Genomic DNA, 19529 nt, shown 5'->3' on the forward strand with positions numbered 1-19529 from the left:
CTCATTTATTTGTTTTTTTTAATTTCTTCTACTCATTCTTAACTTCTTTCCATATTGATTGTATAAAATGTCAGTGATCAATGCTATTGTAAATGTTGCTATAGACTGTTTTATTTATTCTGCAAAAAATACATGAAACTGCACTTACAGTACATAGCTTATTACTGCAAAATATTTGCAAAATATCGTATCATATTGATGGCACACGTGCTTACATCGATATGTTTTATATCACATGTGCAAGTGTTATAGCTTCAGAAATGGACCAAACTTGGGAAAAAAAGATCCTTGTGAATGGGATTTAAATGTTAAGTATCGATAGATGCTTAGTGTGTGTCAAATTAGTGAGTACAAATGTGACTTGTTTCTAACATGTAATTCATACATGTTTCTATCAAATTTTTGTAAGCTTTAATGCATCATACATTTAGCGTACAGCTTTTGCCAGCACAGTGACATATTTAAATAGAAGAGTATTATTTTGAGTAAATTGTGGTGGTCTGTGATGTCGAGAACTGCCAAAGTCCATCTGAAATATGAGCTGGATTTAAGTATATAAGAGCATGACATCTTTCAGTCAACAAACTCAAGATGTGTTGCTAGGCTATCACCAAAAACCTGTCAAATTATTGACCTGCATCAAGCAAAAAAAAAAAAAAAAAACTGATTGCAGAAACTAATGTAAAATTGGGTTAAGAACTGTCCAACTGTCTAATCATTCAAACCTAGAAGGATATAATATGGTTGAAAAAAAATTTGAATAATCATGACCGGAGATCATTTAAACAATTAAACAATTTGTGAAAATAGATGTTTAATATGGAAAATAACATTATTTCCACATGGACAATTAAAATAGAACTCAAGGGATTTGAATTAAACAGCTGTGTAGCCTTAGGGAAAACATTTATCAGTAAAGCTACTTAAATAAAGGGCTTCAATTAGCTAAAGAGCATAAAGACTAGACTACTGAGCATTGGAAGATTTAGCCTGTTCAAGAGAGTGATGGGCAGATCAGGATAAAATTAGTTAATTGAGTGATGCGTCCATCATGCCTAGTGCCTACCCTACAAGCCTGCGAGGGTAATGTTATGATCTGGGGTTGATTTAGTTTAGGTCTATGTGCCCCCAAAAATTATGCCAGCTGACTACCTAAATATACTAAATGAGCACGTTTTTCCATCAGTGGATTTTCTTTTCCCTGATAGACATATTCCAAGATGATTTTACAGATGATCTCACAGATGATCCCAAGGCCTTTGTGCAGCTTACTGAGTTGCAGCAGCTGAATTGCAATCACCGTAGGATGGATCAAAAGGACGATGAGTATTTGAGATACAGTAATTAGGAGATAATGCCATTGCCATTGATGTCAACTGTGCTTCTGGGGAACACAGAGGGCAGGAAGTTTAATGCCCTTCCTTGTGGGGATTTTCCTCTGAAATTTTTTGTGGCAGCAATTAAGCAAAAGGAACCTGAGGAATACCTTTCACCAAGTTAAAAAATAATTACTAATCAGCAAATCCAGTTCAATGTTATGTCGTATTTTTCTATAATGTCATGTTATTAAGAATGAGTAGGTTGTATCAAACCAAGTCAGGAACCAGTAAAACCAAAAAGTTTCAGGAAAGTGCTTTAATCGAGGTCTCCAATTAAAATAATTGGCTTTATCCTTGTGAGGCCATTAAATGAAGTACATGGTGGTATTGTTTTAGTGGACTAGTAAAATATCTAGTAGCAGTGCCACCTTGCAACATCTCAGCAGTTATACAGAAGTATTCTTTTGAGTTATCTCCCAAATCGGGATCCTGAAGAAGTTAACTGATCAGGGCACTACTTTAATGTCACAACCTATTGACATGAAAGTGTCATGTCGCAAACTGTATGAATTATTGGGGGTTAAATAAATGTAATTAATCAATTTAAACTGGATGAAATGGTCAAAAGGTTTAATTAAAACCGGGCTAAATGGCTGGAATAAGTTGCTTGAACACTTCAAAGAAGACATTCCACAAACCTCCAGAGGTTCTCAACTGTGTTGATTTCAACTGGGACAAAATCTAAAGTTAAAATGAGTTGGTCAATTAATTGAGACTGTTCTACAGGTTACCAACCATGTTCCCAAGTTATAGAGGACTGCGCACACCTGGTTAATTACGAGTTTTACATTTGGGCATTTGGCAGATGTTTTTATCCAGAAAAATTTGACACTTACTGTATGCCATTAAATAAATCCTTATACTGGTTACTATGTTACTAACTACGTAGCATCTGTCAAATATTGTTGGGAATGTTTATTTATTTATTTTTATTTGGGATTAACCCATATATCTAAAAAACAGATAGGTCTTTAATTATTGCTTGATTGCCAGTGATTCAGCTGTATGGACATCTAGAGGAAGTTAATTCCATCACCTAGGTGCGAAACCAGAAAGAGTCTAGATGCATGTCTTCCTTGATCCCTGAGAGATGGTAGGACCAGATGGCAGGATCATAGGGAATGTGGTGCAGCACAGGGTGTGATTTAAATTTTGAAGTAAGTGGGTGCAAGGCCATTTTAACCTTTATATGCAAGCATTAATATTTTAAAATGTAATGCGGGCAGCTATAGTAAGTCAGTGCAGGGAGCAGAGAAGTGGGGTGGTGTGGGAGAATTTGGGAAGATTAAAAATAAGATTAGCAGCTACATTATGGATCAGCTGCATGAGATGTATGATGCACAGAGGCAGATTTGCCAGGAGTGAGTTGCAGTAGTCCAGTCGTGAAATAACAAGAGACTGAATAAGCACCTGAGATGCCTGTGTGGAGAAAGAAGAATGAATTCTTTTGATGTTGTAAAGAACAAATCAACAAGGCTAAGTAAGGTTAGCTATGTGTGGGGAAAATGACAGGTGGTTGTCCAGAGTTACCCCAAGGCTGTGAGCAGTGACTAGAAAAGTAATCCAATTGTTGTCCTTGGAGCTCATAAGATCCTAACTGGGGGCTGAATCACATGGGATGAGCAGTAGTTCAGTTCCCTTTTAAAAGCTACACTCGATGCTGCCTGAAAACGCTATGGGAACATCTTTTGTGTTGCCGGTTGTGAAGGATGTGTGTATCAAACATGCCAAATTTTGGCTTAGAAAACCTCGGTCAGGTGACGTCATCTGATGAAGTGCACCTGCCAGTTATAAATAGGAGTAAACCGGAAACATTCCTCAGTTCTTTTTGTCTTAAGGACTGCTTTGTTGTGTTTGTTTGTGTGTGTGTGTGTGAACGAGCAAAATTAAGAAAGTGTTTAACTCACCAATATGGCAGAGTTTCAGGCTAGATGCGTCCCTCCGTGTGATAAACCTCTTTTAGAGGGTGATCTCCACACTTCGTGCTTCGAGTGTTTGGGGAAAACTTGTGACCTTCTCTCAATTAAAGTGCTTAGCACGCAGCTCGCCTTGTTTAAAGAGAAGCCCCGAGCTGCGGCGCATTCCTGAGGATCACGCGTAGATCTGGCGTAGATCAGATCTGGAGTCTCCCCTCCTTTCTCTCACGCTCTAGCCGGATCGGGAAAATTTTCCGTCCACTTCTCAAGCGTGCTTCAGCGCTTCTTGTGAATAGACAGAAGAGTCATCCTCTCTCGTGTCCGCGGAGATAGAAATTTAAACCGAAAGCACTCGAAATTAGACAACACGTTTCTGTCAGGTGGCTGGGGCAGAGCCTCAACGACGCTCTCTCCCCTTCTTTAGCGACCTCCATGACGGGTTAACCCTTTCATAGAACAAGCCATATTCATTCCGTGTTTTCGTGCCATCGACCTTGATTTATTCAAATATCGTTCATGCGGAAACGCGGGGTTATATGATGATGCCCCAGATAGAAGAGATGCTTCTATCTGGGACATCATCCCCTCTGAAAAAGCCGACACTTCCTTCCAACCGTGTAGACTTTCATCTTCCCTGGGGGGAAAAGCTTTTCAGGCAGCAGGTCAAGCTGGTGCTGCACTGCACACCATGGCGGTTTGGCAGGCTTACCAGGCCGACCTGCTGAAAGACTTGAGCACTGGCGGGGCTCTTAGGAAAAGGGCATTCTTGGAATTACGCCGAGCCACAGACTTGTCTCTTCATGCAACAAAGCAGACACCCCTTCCAAACCCCTAGAGTCAGCGCCTGTTTGGCTTCTGACCCTTAAGATGGTTTTTCTTATAGTTACTTCTTTCAAGAGAGATGCTATTGACCTAGCCTACGAGGCGCGTGGTCACACTTCAACTCTAGGAATCAGGGCTCATTCGTCCAGGGGGATCTCCAAAACATCTAACATGGGTTGTCCCCCTAATTAACTCATTCTTGATCCTATCTATTCTTGTCACTCCCAAAAAGAACCTCAACATCTTCATCTCTGTTACATCCAACAATGTCTCCTGTCTTTTCTTTAGTGCCCTGTCTCTAAGCCATAAAGCATCGCTGGTCTTACTACTGTCTTGAACCCCTTTTCTTTCACTCTCGATGATACTCTTTTGTCACATAACACACCTGACACTTTTTTCCACCCATTCCAACCTGCCTGTACTCGCCTCTCCGCCAGTACTTAAAGTCCTGCCCCTTTTTTTACCTCTGCTCCCTGTAGCCTTACCGTTCCACTTAAGTTCTTCTCATTCACACACATGTATTATTGCTACAAAACACAATGTCATTTACAAACATCATTGTTCATGGAGACTCCTGTCTAACCTCATATGTCATCCTGTCCATCGCCATATCAAATAAGTAGGGGCTCAGAACCGATCCTTGATGTATCCCACCTCCACCTTGAACTCTTCTGTCACACCTACACCACAGCTTCTCTCTCAGCACCCTGTCATACGCTTTCTCTAAAGACACAATGCAATTCCCTATTACCTTCTCTGTATTTTCCATCAGCATCCTCAAAGCAAAAACTGCATATAAGAATATTTACTTTAAAATATAGATTTCTTCATTCATGTATGTTGTTTTTGACATATTATGACATTCACATGGGTAACACCAACAGATAGACTAACAGATAGGCTACTATCAGGAAATTAGATACATTTTAAGACAATTTAAACCAAGGCATTGCCGTGTCTTTCATTGTTCTGTCCAAGACAGTACAAACTATATAACAAATTTTGTATGAGAAATTTTAAAGCACGATTTAGGACATCTCATTTCATTATTATGAACATATATTAAACATAAATAAAACATTATTATAAACAATTATTATGAATAGATATTTCATGACATTTGCCGGGGACAGGGCTACCCGTCACAGTTAAACAACGAACAAGTCTCCAAGGTCTCGCGGCGATGCCGAGGCACGGGACCTCAGGACTGCCATTGCAACGTTCTCAGGCCTGAGGGACAGCGTACCCCAGCAGCCATTAAACTAGCTCTGGGGGGCGCTAAGGGGAAGCCGTCTCCCGCAACCGTTCTTGCGAGCGCGTTTGCAGACTGCCTCAAAAGGACTCCGGCGTTCACAACACCAGTGCCGACCGCCTTCACGTCTCCGAGACTGAGAGAGTCATAGTGACTGGGGACGGTCACAGCTCGGGTGGAGGCAGTGTGGTGTAGGCGGGGCAGCGCCTGACGACCATCATGCCTTGCGGGGGGGTTTCTATGTGTTCACCCTGTTGGGGAAGGTTGTTTGGGCTAGTGGCTTCGGCCATGTTTGTGCGTGTTAAATGTGTGTGACCTGTTGAATGTGCTCCGGTTCATGCTAAGGCTGAATTAGGTCATGTTCTCGAGTGAATGTGTTTCCCATGCTGTATTGTGACTGTGATGAATAAAGTTCTCCCAGCCATTGCATTGGGCAGCAATCAAGCCAACTCGTCTCTCCAAGATCCTTCTAGCGGTAAAAACACTACATTATTATACTGTACACAATTCGTTGTTGCACTACGCCTTTTGCAGGCACGCATGGGCAATTTTTAATTTTAACAGGAAATAATTATTAACCGGTTGGCACGTTATTTTTCATATAACTTAAAACAACTGAATGAAGTTAAATATACACAATAAATTAATAGTTGTGCTCTTTCAGTGTCCATACTACCATATCATATATTTGTGTTTAATATCGTTTTATTTATATTTTACATTACATGCAGTTTGTAATTTATCAGATACTTTTAAAATGTGACCTATGTATCTACAGTATACGCATTTTAACAGCCTGAACTGAAAGCAATGAAGGAGTAATTTGGTCTGGCTTTTAGATAAAGTCCTTCCATGCGCCATCTGGCGGATATTCTGTGAAGCACAACACATTTATTTAAATTCTAAAATGTGCTTGCAGTATTCAGCGGCACTCTGTGGGACAAATTGCGGCCTTCTTATGTTCTTGATACAAGGTTATCCCTTTTGTGGGTTGTAGAGGTTTGACAAGGCGATGTGAATCATGGACCCCAAGTTCCAATGAGACACAATGCTTTTTATTTACCAAAACAAGCAGTGTCTTCTCACTATACAAGATAATCAAACATACAGTAGTTGATCAATTGGAATGGTTATTACCGTCGCGCTCACCGCCGCGTAAAAACGTCAGCGGCCAAAATAAATCAGCTGCATTTCAAAGTTATTCGTAAAATGGCCGCCAGGTGGCGCAAAGTGACATTTTCGCTCGTTGCCGTAAATACAACAGTGACAGCGTATCTCTGTATCTGTTTATTGTTATTTAAGTTCTGGATTATTTCAGGTACTTTAAACACATTGTTGGGTTGCTCATGTTGGCTCATATGAGATGTAGTTTACAAATGAACACCTGGTTGGGTTATTTTGACCCAACAACTGGTTTATTCATTATTCTTTCCTTTCTCCAAATATCAGCCTGCAGAATGTTTGAAATATTACTGTTTATTGTGTTACAGGTGTAGTTTTAAGAGTTGTTTAGGCAGGAATGCGTGTGTATACAGCTCAAAACCTCCATCAGTTATTAAAGATAGCGGCTATTTAGAAAACATGCCCAGTGAATTCTGAGCTTCAGGAAATCTCCCGGCGCTCTGCGCATAACACCGGACCAACTCATGTCGGAAAGAATTTATAAACTATTGTTTTTTTTACTTATAATATTTGTTAATTTAATTTAAATGAGGTTTGGGCTCAGGACTTCGACTCGGCATCGTGATTCTCCTCTTTAATTTACTCCATAGTTTTAATCAGCGCTCAGCTGCATGCATGGAGTTTTCCAGAGCGCACCGGCAGAAGTAGACTAATGATTATGAACGCGTCGGGAAAACAGCAAGCAGACTGACTCTGACCATTAAAAAAAAACGTTTGCGTTCATTTTCTGACGCGCTCAAGTTCACCAAAAACAATACAGAGCAGCACAGCTTACAACACTTACAAAATCACAACGTTTTTTCGTTATTGTGAGTGCGCTTAAATAAAAGTTAAGTCTTATAAAGGCATGTAGTCTTATATAGTTTTATTATATAGTTTTTGCACATTAATCTGACAGCAGTTTTTTCAGCCTGTCACGGCGTGCGCCCAAATCAATATCGCTCCTCGCTCACTAGTTAGGCGGCCTCCCCTTCAGACATGCGAAGCAGCGGGACCGCAGAATTACACATGACTGGTGAGCTATCGTTGCTATCGTTGCCCGGGCTTGCACCCCGCGCTATAAAATACTCGGGGTTTGTTGGGCTACAGTGGATTTTACTACGCTCTGTGTATGCAGCGCGCGTGCAACAACGCGGAAGTGCGGCATGCAAGCAGGGCAAATGGAACGCGCCCCGTGGACTTCAAAGGAGCGAGAGGTGGGAGGGGGGCGGTACGTCCATCCGCGGAGAGCAGAGTCAGCGCGAGCAGACGGATGGCCATTGCACTCACACCGCGTAGTAAAATCCACTGTAACCCAACAAACCCCAATCATCACCAGCCGTGCCTTATTCCGTCATGTCATGTGGGCATTATAAGCTTTGTATTGAAAACTTCTAACTAAAAAGTGGCAGCTGGCACGCCTAAAAATAGACGCAGGTTATTTTTTTAATAGTCTAAATAAAAACCCTCCGATTTAATTTCCTATAGTCTAACCAGCGCTCAACCGCACGCATAGTTTTCCCGAGCGCGAGGAATTTTTTTGTGCTAAATAATGTTTATGCAGTATAAGAATTCCTATTAATCCTGGGTTGTTCTTTTAGTGTCACTATAGTGCTTTACAATGCCAGACAACATTCAAATACAAATTATTCACCCTCCCCAGGTGTGAATCGGCTGTTCTCACCTATACATTCAGAGGAACTGAAATGCACTTCTCCCCACTTTAAAAACCTCTTGAATCTGAGGCTCTTCTGGAGACTTTCAGTGATTTAAATTTGTGTAATTTTAATCTCCTGGATTCTAGATTCTAAAGTTGACATTGTTACCTTTTTTAATCATTGGAATGGAAGAACTTGTTATTTTCCTTATGATAGCATAAATTGCATTGTTTTTAATCAGTCTATACACAATAATATTCTTTTTTTTTTTTTTTTTTAAACGGGTATGGGGGCTATATTGGTTCATTAATCTCCGTGCCTGGTTTAGGTTTAGTATTCTTGCATAGTATTGCGCATCTGTTATATTACAACTATCATAACACTCAAATACCTTTTATTGGGGGTTAAGTGACTGATGTGCCTAACATTTTTCAGCTGAGCCTTTGTTTCACTGAAAACGACCGCGACACCCCTCTCTCTCTCTCACACACACACACACAGAGCCGACCAAATCATTAGCACGTCCGTCCCCCAAACAGCACAGACATTTACTTTCTATCCATTTACTTACACCTGAACTGAGTTGTTTGAGTAACATGGGTCGAACCCGTTTTACAAATCATAACAGTCTACTGCATTTCATTCTTATAATAACGCAAAAACACAAGCGGGGCTGAAAGACCGACATCTGCTGACGCAGTAGAACGTCCTAACACTGTTTTAATTTTATGGTCATTTATTTCAGTTAATAAATCTACTATAAATTTAGAGAACACAAGAAATAAGATGACACAAATCCATACACGCTTTTTTTCTAATTACAAGTGATAAAATCAAAAGGCTCACTGTGTTAACATTTATTGTGCTTAAATTTGATCCTAATAAGATTTGATTTAATTTGAATTTTAGAACAGTGGCAGCTGGAACACCTAAAACAGATGCAGGATTATTTTTTTATAATCTAAATAAAAATGCTTTTTTAAACGTGGGCTATTGTTATTTACATGCAATATTTGTTAATTTAATTTAAATGGGGTTTGGTCTCCGGAATGTTGAGCATCAGGATCCTCTTCTTTACTTTTCTACGTAGAATCAGCGCTTAATCGCACGCATAAAGTTTTGTAAATTCGTTTAATGTTTAATAGTAAATAATGACCCCCGTTGCGCTGTACCACCACTCGGAAAACCTTATGAAATACAAGTTAAAGACAATTATGATGATCTGCCACGGCGTGCGCGTGTGATGGGTGTACGCCCAAATCTACTATAACTACTCCCTCACTCCGTAGGCTCCCTGAATAGGCGGCAAAGGGACGGGAGCCGCCTATTTGTGCCGGCTGGCGATAATTAACGTTAATATGATCTCGGGCTTGCTCCGCATTATAAAAGTAAGGCGCGGAGGTTTGTCTGAGGTCTGGGAAGTACGTGATGTAATGGAGAATATGAAAGAAGCATGTCAGTGGGGAGATGTGACGCGCCCCAGGCGCTTTAAACAAGGACACTAGAATTCCGCCCTTTGATCTCCGCGAGAAAGATCTGCGCGAGCTCCCGCGGCATCTTCACTCCCGCACCGTGCCCGCCCTCGCAGCCCCGCTGCCGAAGAGGAAAAGTGTGGTTAGGTTTTTGCGTCAGCGAGAACTCGCGCCGGCCATCGACAGCGGGAGAAGCGCCGTCACGAGGGAGCGTGCAGGAGCGCTGCCTCCGCGTGCTCAGTTCTGCCACTCGCACCAACACTTATCGTCAGCTGTGTGCCCGCATGCCAGTGTGGCACAGCCCCCGGAACTGCACATGCACAACCTTTATCCCATTCTTTCCTTTCTCCCTCCTTCAACACTTTCCTTCTCCATTTTACCTAAATAAATTACCCTTTTCCCGTAAGACCTCGCCTCGTGTCCGTGCTTTATGGTGCCGCCCGTGCAACATGGGTCGAATCCGTTACAGATCATAACAGTCTACTGCATTTCATTCTTATAATAACGCACAAACACAAGCGGGGCTGAATGACCGACATCAGCTGACGCAGTAGAACGTCCTGACAATGTTATAATCTTTATGGTCATTTATTTTAGTTAATAAATCTACTATAAATTTAAAGAACACAAGATATAAGAGGACACAAAACCCTACACGCGTCTTTTCTAATTACACGTGATAAAATCCAAAGGCTCACTGTATTAACATTTATTTTCGTTTAAATTTGATCCTAATAAGATTTAATTTAATTTAAATTCTACATTCGTATCGTCATTTTAGTTCTGTGATTATAAATTTGTTTAACTACAATGTTTTACTTGATTTTATCCGCTACTACGTGCAGTTCTAAAACTCTGTGTCTCATTAATCCAGCAGAGAATGAACTAAGGCATGAGGCGTCAGTCTGTAGTTATATAGCGCCACTTAACAGTAAAAGCCAGCAAACGCACAAAGCCAAACGGTACCGCCGAGCGCGGCGACGGTAGGACCTACATTCCGATTGATTAACCACTGTACTCTCTCAAGCAGCAGCAGTCCAGTTGGGTAGCCTGGAACAGGTGTTGGTGTCCAGCTTGCAAAGTCTGTCGCAAAGTTAGTCCTTGTGTTTACGATCAGGTGAGGCACGCTGGTGTGCAGGCTGCTTTCTCTGTGACATAGTCTTTTTGGAGTCTGCAAACATAGGAGACTGGCATGAGAACTTAAATCGAAAGAACCTACTCAATGGACTGGGCTGTAGATGATTATCTATTCAATTTAATTTTATTTGTATAGTGCTTTTAACATTGGTCATTCTTGCAAAGTAGCTTTACAGAATCCAAAGAAAATTATGTAAATGTGTATAAAATGTATGTAAATGTGTATGAATCAAAATGTTTAGATTGTCCCTGATGAGCAAGCCGAGGGCGATCAATGGCAATAAGAAGAAACATTGAGAGAAAACCATTCTGATTCTGTCTTATTTATCTGCATTCAGGCTTGGTGAATTAGGGCTCCCTGATTCTTCCATGCACACAGCAGAGCAGTCCAAGAAAGTTTTCAACCCATATACGGGACTGGATGTTCTTCAGTCTTGGAGGAGTCTGTGTGGACCAGAGGTGGGGTTTCAGAGGATGGGGGAACTTGTGGACAGTTGTATTATGTTTTTTTTTTCTGTTTTCTCTGAAGAATAAACAAACTTGGCAGTTTGTTTTGAACACAGAACTGAGTTCATGAAAGTCTTTGATGTGTGTCCATAATAAGACAACTAAATCATAATACTCAAAGAAATTTTTGTTTGGGCTAAAGTGACTGATGTGCCTAACTGATGCGTGACCTATTGACACCTGGCTCAGGTGACACTGGGTTTCCATAGGACTCCTATTGATGTCTCAGCTGTTTACACTTACATGGTCTGTGTAAAAAATGCTTAGCTAAATAAATAGGGTTTTAGCCTAGACCTAAACACTAAGACTGTGTTTAAGTCCTAAACACTAATTGGAAGACTATTTCATAAGTTGGTAAGAAAAACCCTGTTGATTTTGGTCACACAAATAAGTGTTATACACTATTCGAATCTGTTAGGTGTCTACTTTTTTTGTTTACACTCACAATAACAAAAGTGTGTGCTTTTGCAAAATAAGGAAAATAGACAGTGTTTCGTTTGTCTTTCTGTGAACAATGTTATGTGAATAATGTTTTTAAAAACGTCAGTAAAATAAACGTAAACTCTGTGAAAACAAGACATAAGACATATATCTATAGACAGTTTAAAGTTTTTACTTTTAAATGCAATAAGTCATGTTGAAACCAAATATTGTTTGATAAAGTAATCAGTATGAAACCAACACTATGTCTAGTTTCACAGACTGATCTAATTATTTTTAACGCGACCACGCCCATGAGCTACTTTGGTTTTGTTATTACAATCGTCCACAAGCTACTTTGGCTTTGTTAATACAATTATTCATGTGAGAGGCGCGTGACATGTAATTGCCCCCCATTCAATGGCATAAGAAGCATGCTGTTTTTTTTTTACATCAGATTCACTGAACGTTCATTGCATTTTGAGGATGACACGCTACTCCGGTGAAGAGGCCCTTCACATGATTTTGGACAGTGAGGAAGAATTCACCTTTTCCTCTGAGGAAGATTCAGATTATATGAGGTTGCATTTTGAACAGCGAACTGATCCCACTGGAGATTCTAAGGAGTAAGTTATTTAATGTTATAATTTGTCTGATTATATAAAACTTATATTTATTTTCTGTGCCACAACACCAAAACTCAGGCTTCCAAGGCAATTGCAAAGGGCTGAAAAATATATAGACAGTTGTAAGCATCAGTGAGATGTACCGCTACATGGCCATGTTGAAACTGAGCTCCATCAGTGATTACTGCCTTTTGCAGCTACAGGTATGACAAGGGATAGATTCCGGACAATCCTCAGGAAAACGAGGAAAACGAGCCAGCATCAGGAACAGGCCCGAGAGCCCGGGCACACCGCACACCTTTGCCTAGCATCCTGCTCGCCAATGTCCAGTCACTGGAGAACAAGCTCGATGACCTCAGGGCCAGAGTAAAGTTTCAGAAAGACATTCGGGACTGCAATCTTCTCTGCTTCACATAGACATGGCTGAACCCAGCGGGACCACGCCATCCAGCCGGCCAAGTTCTTCTCGGTTCACCGCATGGACAGGCCATGGGACTCGGAAAAGTCAAGAGGAGGCGGCGTGTGTTTAATGGTAAACAGCAGCTGGTGCAACAGCGCAAGCGTTGTTCCACTTACATGCTCCTGCACACCAAACCTGGAACTACTGTCCATCATGTGTCGTTCTTTTTATCTACCTTGGGAGTTTACATCGGTCATAATTAGCGCCGTTTATATCCTGCCTCAAGCGGACACGGACACTGCCTTATGCGAGCTGCATTAGGCACTTACCCAGCACCAGACACAACACCTGGACACTGCGCTTATTTTGGCGGGGGACTTCAATAGTGCCAACCTCAAACGCCCAGCGCTGAACTTTTATCAGCACATCACCTGCCCCAGCAGGGGCAAAAGGACACTGGACCACTGTTACACAACAATCAAAGACGGCTACAAGGCACAATCTCGTCCACCGTTTGGGAAATCCGACCACGCCGCCATCCTCATGATGCCAAAATACAAACAAAGGCTCAAACAGGAAGTTCCGGTTCAGAGGGAGGTTGCACGCTTGATGGACAGATCAGTGGTTGCGTTACAGGACGCACTTGATGATGCAGACTGGGACATGTTCCGAAACAGCTCCGATGGTGACGTCAGCGTGTTTATGGAAGCGGTTGTAGGATTCATTGGGAAACGTCTCGGGTTACTTTGCTGTAACCCTGTTCCCTGAAAAAGCGGGAACGAGATGCTGCGCGAAAGCGCTATGGGAAACGATTCCACGTGACCGGTTGTGAAGCACGTGTGTGTCAAACACGCCAAATATTTTGGCATCTATAACCTAGGCAGGTGACGTCAACCGATGAGGTGCACCTGGAGGTTATAAATAGGCATGAACCGGAAACACCCTCAGGTCAATTTTGTCTGAAGGATGTCCGGTCATGCATGCAGTGCGGCATTGGAGCGCAGCATCTCGTTCCCGCTTTTTCAAGGAACAGGGTTACAGCAAAGTAACCCGAGACGTTCCCTTTCAAAAGCTACACTCAATGCTGCGCGAAAGCGCTATGGGAACGAGAATACCCACTCCGCCGCACTGCAAGTGTCTGGACCCCCAGGGTTGTGTCGTGTGCGCACAGTACCCCCAAGGAGTCCTAGACCCTGGCATCCAACCATGAAGCCTAACCGATGTCTTGCGGAAAGGCAGCCTGCCGCATGCCATGTTTGGAAGCCCCTCTTGCCGGATCAATAGATAAAGCAAGCTTCCTGGTCGAACGGCCCTAATCACTAGAGGCGAAGTATGCCACGCGCCTCATAGGCTAGAGCACTAGCATCTTTAACCCGGCGGCCCTTGGGCCGTGGCCCCACGACATATGAAACCCTGCTCTAATTTACGGCTCTTGCTTAATGCAGAGGTGCGCTGTAAATTGAAGAGCATGAGCTGGACACAGCAAATGAAGACTTACTGCTCCGGAGCTAACGGCGGAGGACCGAAGGCTTCGACTGTGGGAGATAGTTGGGTAAGAATGCAGAACGGCTTTTTTTTTTTTTTTGCAGAAACTTCCAGCACTGTAACAGTTTGGCAGTGGACTGGGTCTACATGTTTTATGTCCTGGAATGTAAAAGATCCTGAAGGACAGAATTTGTCCTGTCCTCCTAGGCTAGAGCGCTAGCATCTTTAACCCGACTCGTCTAATGGCGGCTGCCCCTCACCTGCGGCCCCAAGACATATGAAATCTGCTCTGATTTACACCACTGGCTAGTGCGGTGGTGTACTGTAAATCCTTAGGAGCATGAACTAGACACAGTTAATGAAGTCTTACTGCCCCGTAGCTGTAACTGCGGAGAACAGAAGTTTCGAAGACAACTGCAGAAAATAGTTGGGTGAGAATGCAGAATAGCTCTAGCTAGCCAATGGCAAAGCCTAAGCACAATAGAAAGGCTGATGAGGCCCGTGAATAAGCCTGCAACTAAGGGGTGCTTTCCACCAGCCCCATCAGTCAGGACGTAGGCGAGGAGCGGCTACGTATGTTCTGAGTGCACTAAGCCTGAGGTCAACTTTCTTGCAGAAGCTCCAGCACTGAAGCGGTTCGGCAGTGGACTGGGTCTGCATTTTTCGCCATGTCCTAGTATAGTTTTCCACGCTAGGACATGTTAACCTCCTGACTGCTGGAGGGAGTATTTCAGGGCCAGAAATAGAGTCATTGTTTCGGGGCAATTGATGTGCCACACGAGCAGATGACCTCTCCAGATCCCTTGGGCTGGGCGGGCATCTAAGGCCGCACTCCGGCCCCTAAGGGAAAAACGTCTGCCGTTAGCAACTTGCGACGACAGGATGCACCTAGAGTGGGACCCAGGGTCAAGGACGAGGGTCTGAACCACATAAAAAGGGTACGAGGCTCCCGGCGCGTAACCCTTATTACCTCTGGGGATTGGCCCTTGGATGAAATCCCCAGGCACTTAGCCACCACAGAAGCGGTAAAAGTTACTTCCTGCTTAGCTGAACCTCCTTTAGAGTGTTCAAAATGGACTCGACGCGCGCAGGAGACAGCTGTGCCCGCATTGCGGTCGGATCTCACATGACACTCAATGTATGCTTTGTGTAGGAAAGAGACCGCTTTCCGTGGCGTTGAGACTCGATCCTAAAAAAAATGAGGTGAGCTACGACGACATGTTGATGCCAAGGCGCTAGCTCCATGAAAAGGGTACGAAGCTCTCGGCGGGTAACCCTTGTTGCCTCTCAGTTGCTGGAGGGGGTATTTCAGGGCCAGAAATACAGTCATCGTTTCGGGGCAATTAATGTGCCACACGAGAAGATGACCTCTACAGCTCCCTTGGGCTGGGCAGCCATCTAAGGTCGCGCTCCGGCCCCTAAGGGAAAAACATCTGCCATTAGCAACTCGCGACGACAGCACGGACCTAGAGTGGGACCCAGAGTCAAGGACGAGGGTCTGAACCACATAGAAAGGGTACGAAGCTCCCGGCGCGTAACCCTTGTTGCCTCTGGGGATTGGCCCCTGGATGAAATCCCCCGGCACTAAGCCACCACTGAAACCACTCTGGGAGCGGTGATGTTACCACCTCGCCTAGCTTATACACCTTTAGAGTATGCTTTAATGAGTTCGGCGCACGCAGGAGACAGCTGTGCCCGCGTTGCGCTCGGATTCCACATGACACTCAACCTCATACCTCGTGTAGAAAGGAGAACGCTTTATGGCGTTAGGGCTCCACCCTAAGAAGTGAGGTGAGCTAGGGCGATGTATTGACGCCGACGGAGAGGTGGTGATGGTGATGGTGGTGGCTGTTAGGTGTTCGGTTTCCTGAAACACAGCAGGAGGAACCCGAGCAACTAACACTTTGTCCTGAGGATACTGGTTTTCCACAGTGCTTCATGCTTAAGGAGACATAGCTGGCAGTAGGTTCCCTGCTGACCCGCTGCCTGAAAAGTCTTCTCCCACTAACGAAGATGTTAGTCTACACGCTTGGCAGGGAGTGTGGATTTTTCCCAAGAGGATGAGCTCCCAGGAGAGAGATAGCCCGTGAGCGTCTCTCTGATCTGGGACATCATCATAAAGGACCGCACTTTTATCCATGACATTGGAATAAATCAAATGTCAATAGCACAAAAACACAGGATAAATATGGCTTATTCCATGAAAGAGTTAACGCATGGAGGTCGCCAGGAGGGGAGGGGCCATCATTGAGGCCCCTCCTCCTCCGGCCACCCGACAGACACCTGTCGGCTGACCGTGAGCGTTTGGGGGATTTATTTAATTTATTTATTTTTACCGCGAATCGAGGTGTACGCCTTGGACCGCGTGTTACCACCTCTAACACCAACTAACACACCGGCTCATCACTAGAGGAGCGCTCTGGAGTGATAGTTTCCATCTCCGTGGGAGCGAGAGAGAAAGTTCTCCCCCCCCCCTTCACAAGAAGCGCCGAAGCGCGCTGGAGAAGTGGAAGGTCAAAGACTCATAGTCCGGCGAGAGAGCGAGAGAAAAGGAAAATCCTGTCTCGTGCGCCTCGGCCAGATTGCACGCCAGAAATGCGCTGCGGGTCGCGGTTTCGCTTTAAGACGGCGAACCCGAGCGCGCGGGACTTTAATAGGGAGAAAATACAATATCGCAATACTTACCTGCTCCCTGAAGCCCGAGATAGCGTGCTCCTCTCCCAAACACTCAAACAGAAAACGCGAAGATCGCCCTCAGCGAGATATTCTTCTACACGCAGGGACGGACTCGTGTCTAACTCGGCCATCTTTCTGGTGAGTAGTAAGACACTTCTATTTTCGCTTTCTGTTAAAAAAATGCTTGCACACACGCACACACCCAACATGGATTCTGAAGAGAAAATGATCTGAGGGTGTTTCCGGTTCATGCCTATTTATAACCTCCAGGTGCACCTCATCGGTTGACGTCACCAGCCTGAGGTTATAGATGCCAAAATATTTGGCGTGTTTGACACACACGTGCTTTACAATCCGGTCACGAGGAATCGTTTCCCATAGCGCTTTCGCGCAGCATCGAGTGTAGCTTTTGAAAGGGAACTAGTGGATGACACCGTGGAGAAAAAGACTAGAACGTTTCCCAACCAGAAGCCGTGGGTAGATAAAACCATTCGCGATGCTCTAAGGTCTCGCACCGCTGCCTACAACGCGTGACTTGCGTCGGGGGACATGAAACCGTACAAGGCTGCGTCGTATAACGTGCAGAAGGTGGTGAAGGAGGCGAGCAGCGCTATGGGAGGAAACTAGAGTCACATCTCCAACAGAGTGACACTAGGAGCCTGTGGGAGGGACTAAGGACAATAACGGATTATAAAGCACCAACATCCGGGATGACGAACGCGGATGTGACTCTGGCAGATGAGCTGAACACATTCTATGCTCACTTCGAGGCTGCAGCTAAAGATGCTAATGCTAGCGGCACTAACGACTGCTGACAATTAGACAATGCCAGCACCAGAAACGCGCTCATCATCTCCAAGCATGACGTGAAGAGAGCCTTCAAGTGAGTGAACACTAGGAAAGCAGCAGGACCAGACGGCATCTCAGGTCGTACTCTCAGAGCCTGCGCAGACCAGCTAGCACCTGTGTTCACAGAGATATACAACCTCTCCTTATCTCAGTCGGTGATCCCCACATGCTTTAAAGAGTCCATCATTGTTCCTGTTCCGAAGAAACCTCATCCTGCTTCTCTTAATGACTATCACGCTGTAGCCCTCACCTCAGTAATGATGAAGTGCTTTGAGCGTTGGTCAGATTCTTCACTACCCGACACACTGTACCCACTACAGTTTGCATACCGCCCGAACCATTCCACGGAAGATGCAATCTCTCATCTCCTCCATACATCCCTCACTCACATAGACACTAGGAAAGGGAATTATGTTAAAATGCTCTTCATCGACTACAGCTCAACATTTAATACCATAATTCCCTCCACACTCACGACTCAGCTCATCTTTGTGTCAGTGGATCTCCAACTTCCTATCTGGCAGACCACAGGCAGTAAGGATGGGCGGACATGTCTCAGCCTCCCTCACTCTCAGCACTGGAGCCCCCAGGGTTGTGTTCTGAGCCCCCTGTTGTACTCGCTGTACACCTATGACTGCACAGCCACTACAAACTCCACCACCATCATAAAGTTTGCTGACGACACTGTCGTAATGGGCCTGATCTCTGACAACGACGAGACAGCCTATCTGGAGGAGGTTGGAAATCTGGTGCCAGAGGAACAATCTCCTCCTGAACATCAGCAAGACAAAGGGAGTTGATAGTGGACTTTAGCACAAAGCAGAAGAGGAACTACCAGATACCCATCATCAAAGGGAGCCCAGTGGAGAGAGTGGACAGCTTTCGATACCTCGGTGTTCTTATCACGCAGGACCTGTCATGGTCCTGTCACATCAACACCATGGTAAAAAAGGCCCAGCGTCTCTACCACCTCAGGCGCTTGAGAGACTTTAGACTGCCCTCCAAGGTGCTCAGGAACTTTTACTTCTGCACCATAGAAAGCATCCTGACGGAAAACATCTTAACCTGGTTCAGGAACAGCACCATGCAGGACAGACGAGCTCTACAGAGGGTCATGCGATCGGCTGAGCGCACCATCCGCACCTATCTCCCTGACCTGACCTCGATCTACAGCAAGCAGTGCTGGACCAAGGCCAGGAAGATCGTGAAGACCTCAGCCACCCCAACAATGGACTTTTCTCTTTGTTGCGATCAGGAAAGCGCTTTCGCTCCCTGAAGGCCAACACAGAGAGATTAAGGAGGAGCTTCTTCCCGCAGGCGATACGGTCTCTCAACCAGGTTAACACACAGGACTAATCTCCGACATTGCACAGAAATGGTCACTCATGGGCATTATTTATCTGTTCACACACCCCAATAAGACACCCCACTGTAGACCAGACAACCATGGACATTGCATATTTGCACACACATTATAACATTTGCACACATATTGCATATTGCACACTTGCACTCATGATGCTCATTTGCACACTTCTGGACATTTTTCATTCATTCCACTTTTTATTTGCATTTAAATTTATTTTGTATTATACAGAAAAGTTTTAGATTTCTTATATATTTTTAAAAACTTTTATATTTTGGTCTAACTTCTTATAGTTGAACTATTTATTCATTTATTGCTTTTTTTTCTATTTCTCTCTTATTTCTTGTCAATTGTTTTTAAAAATTTTAAGGTCACAGGCGGTTGTATAAGCCTTTCACTACAT

The sequence above is a fragment of the Clarias gariepinus genome, chromosome 21 (genome assembly GCF_024256425.1).
Source record: "Clarias gariepinus isolate MV-2021 ecotype Netherlands chromosome 21, CGAR_prim_01v2, whole genome shotgun sequence".
NCBI classification, from domain to species: domain Eukaryota; kingdom Metazoa; phylum Chordata; class Actinopteri; order Siluriformes; family Clariidae; genus Clarias; species Clarias gariepinus.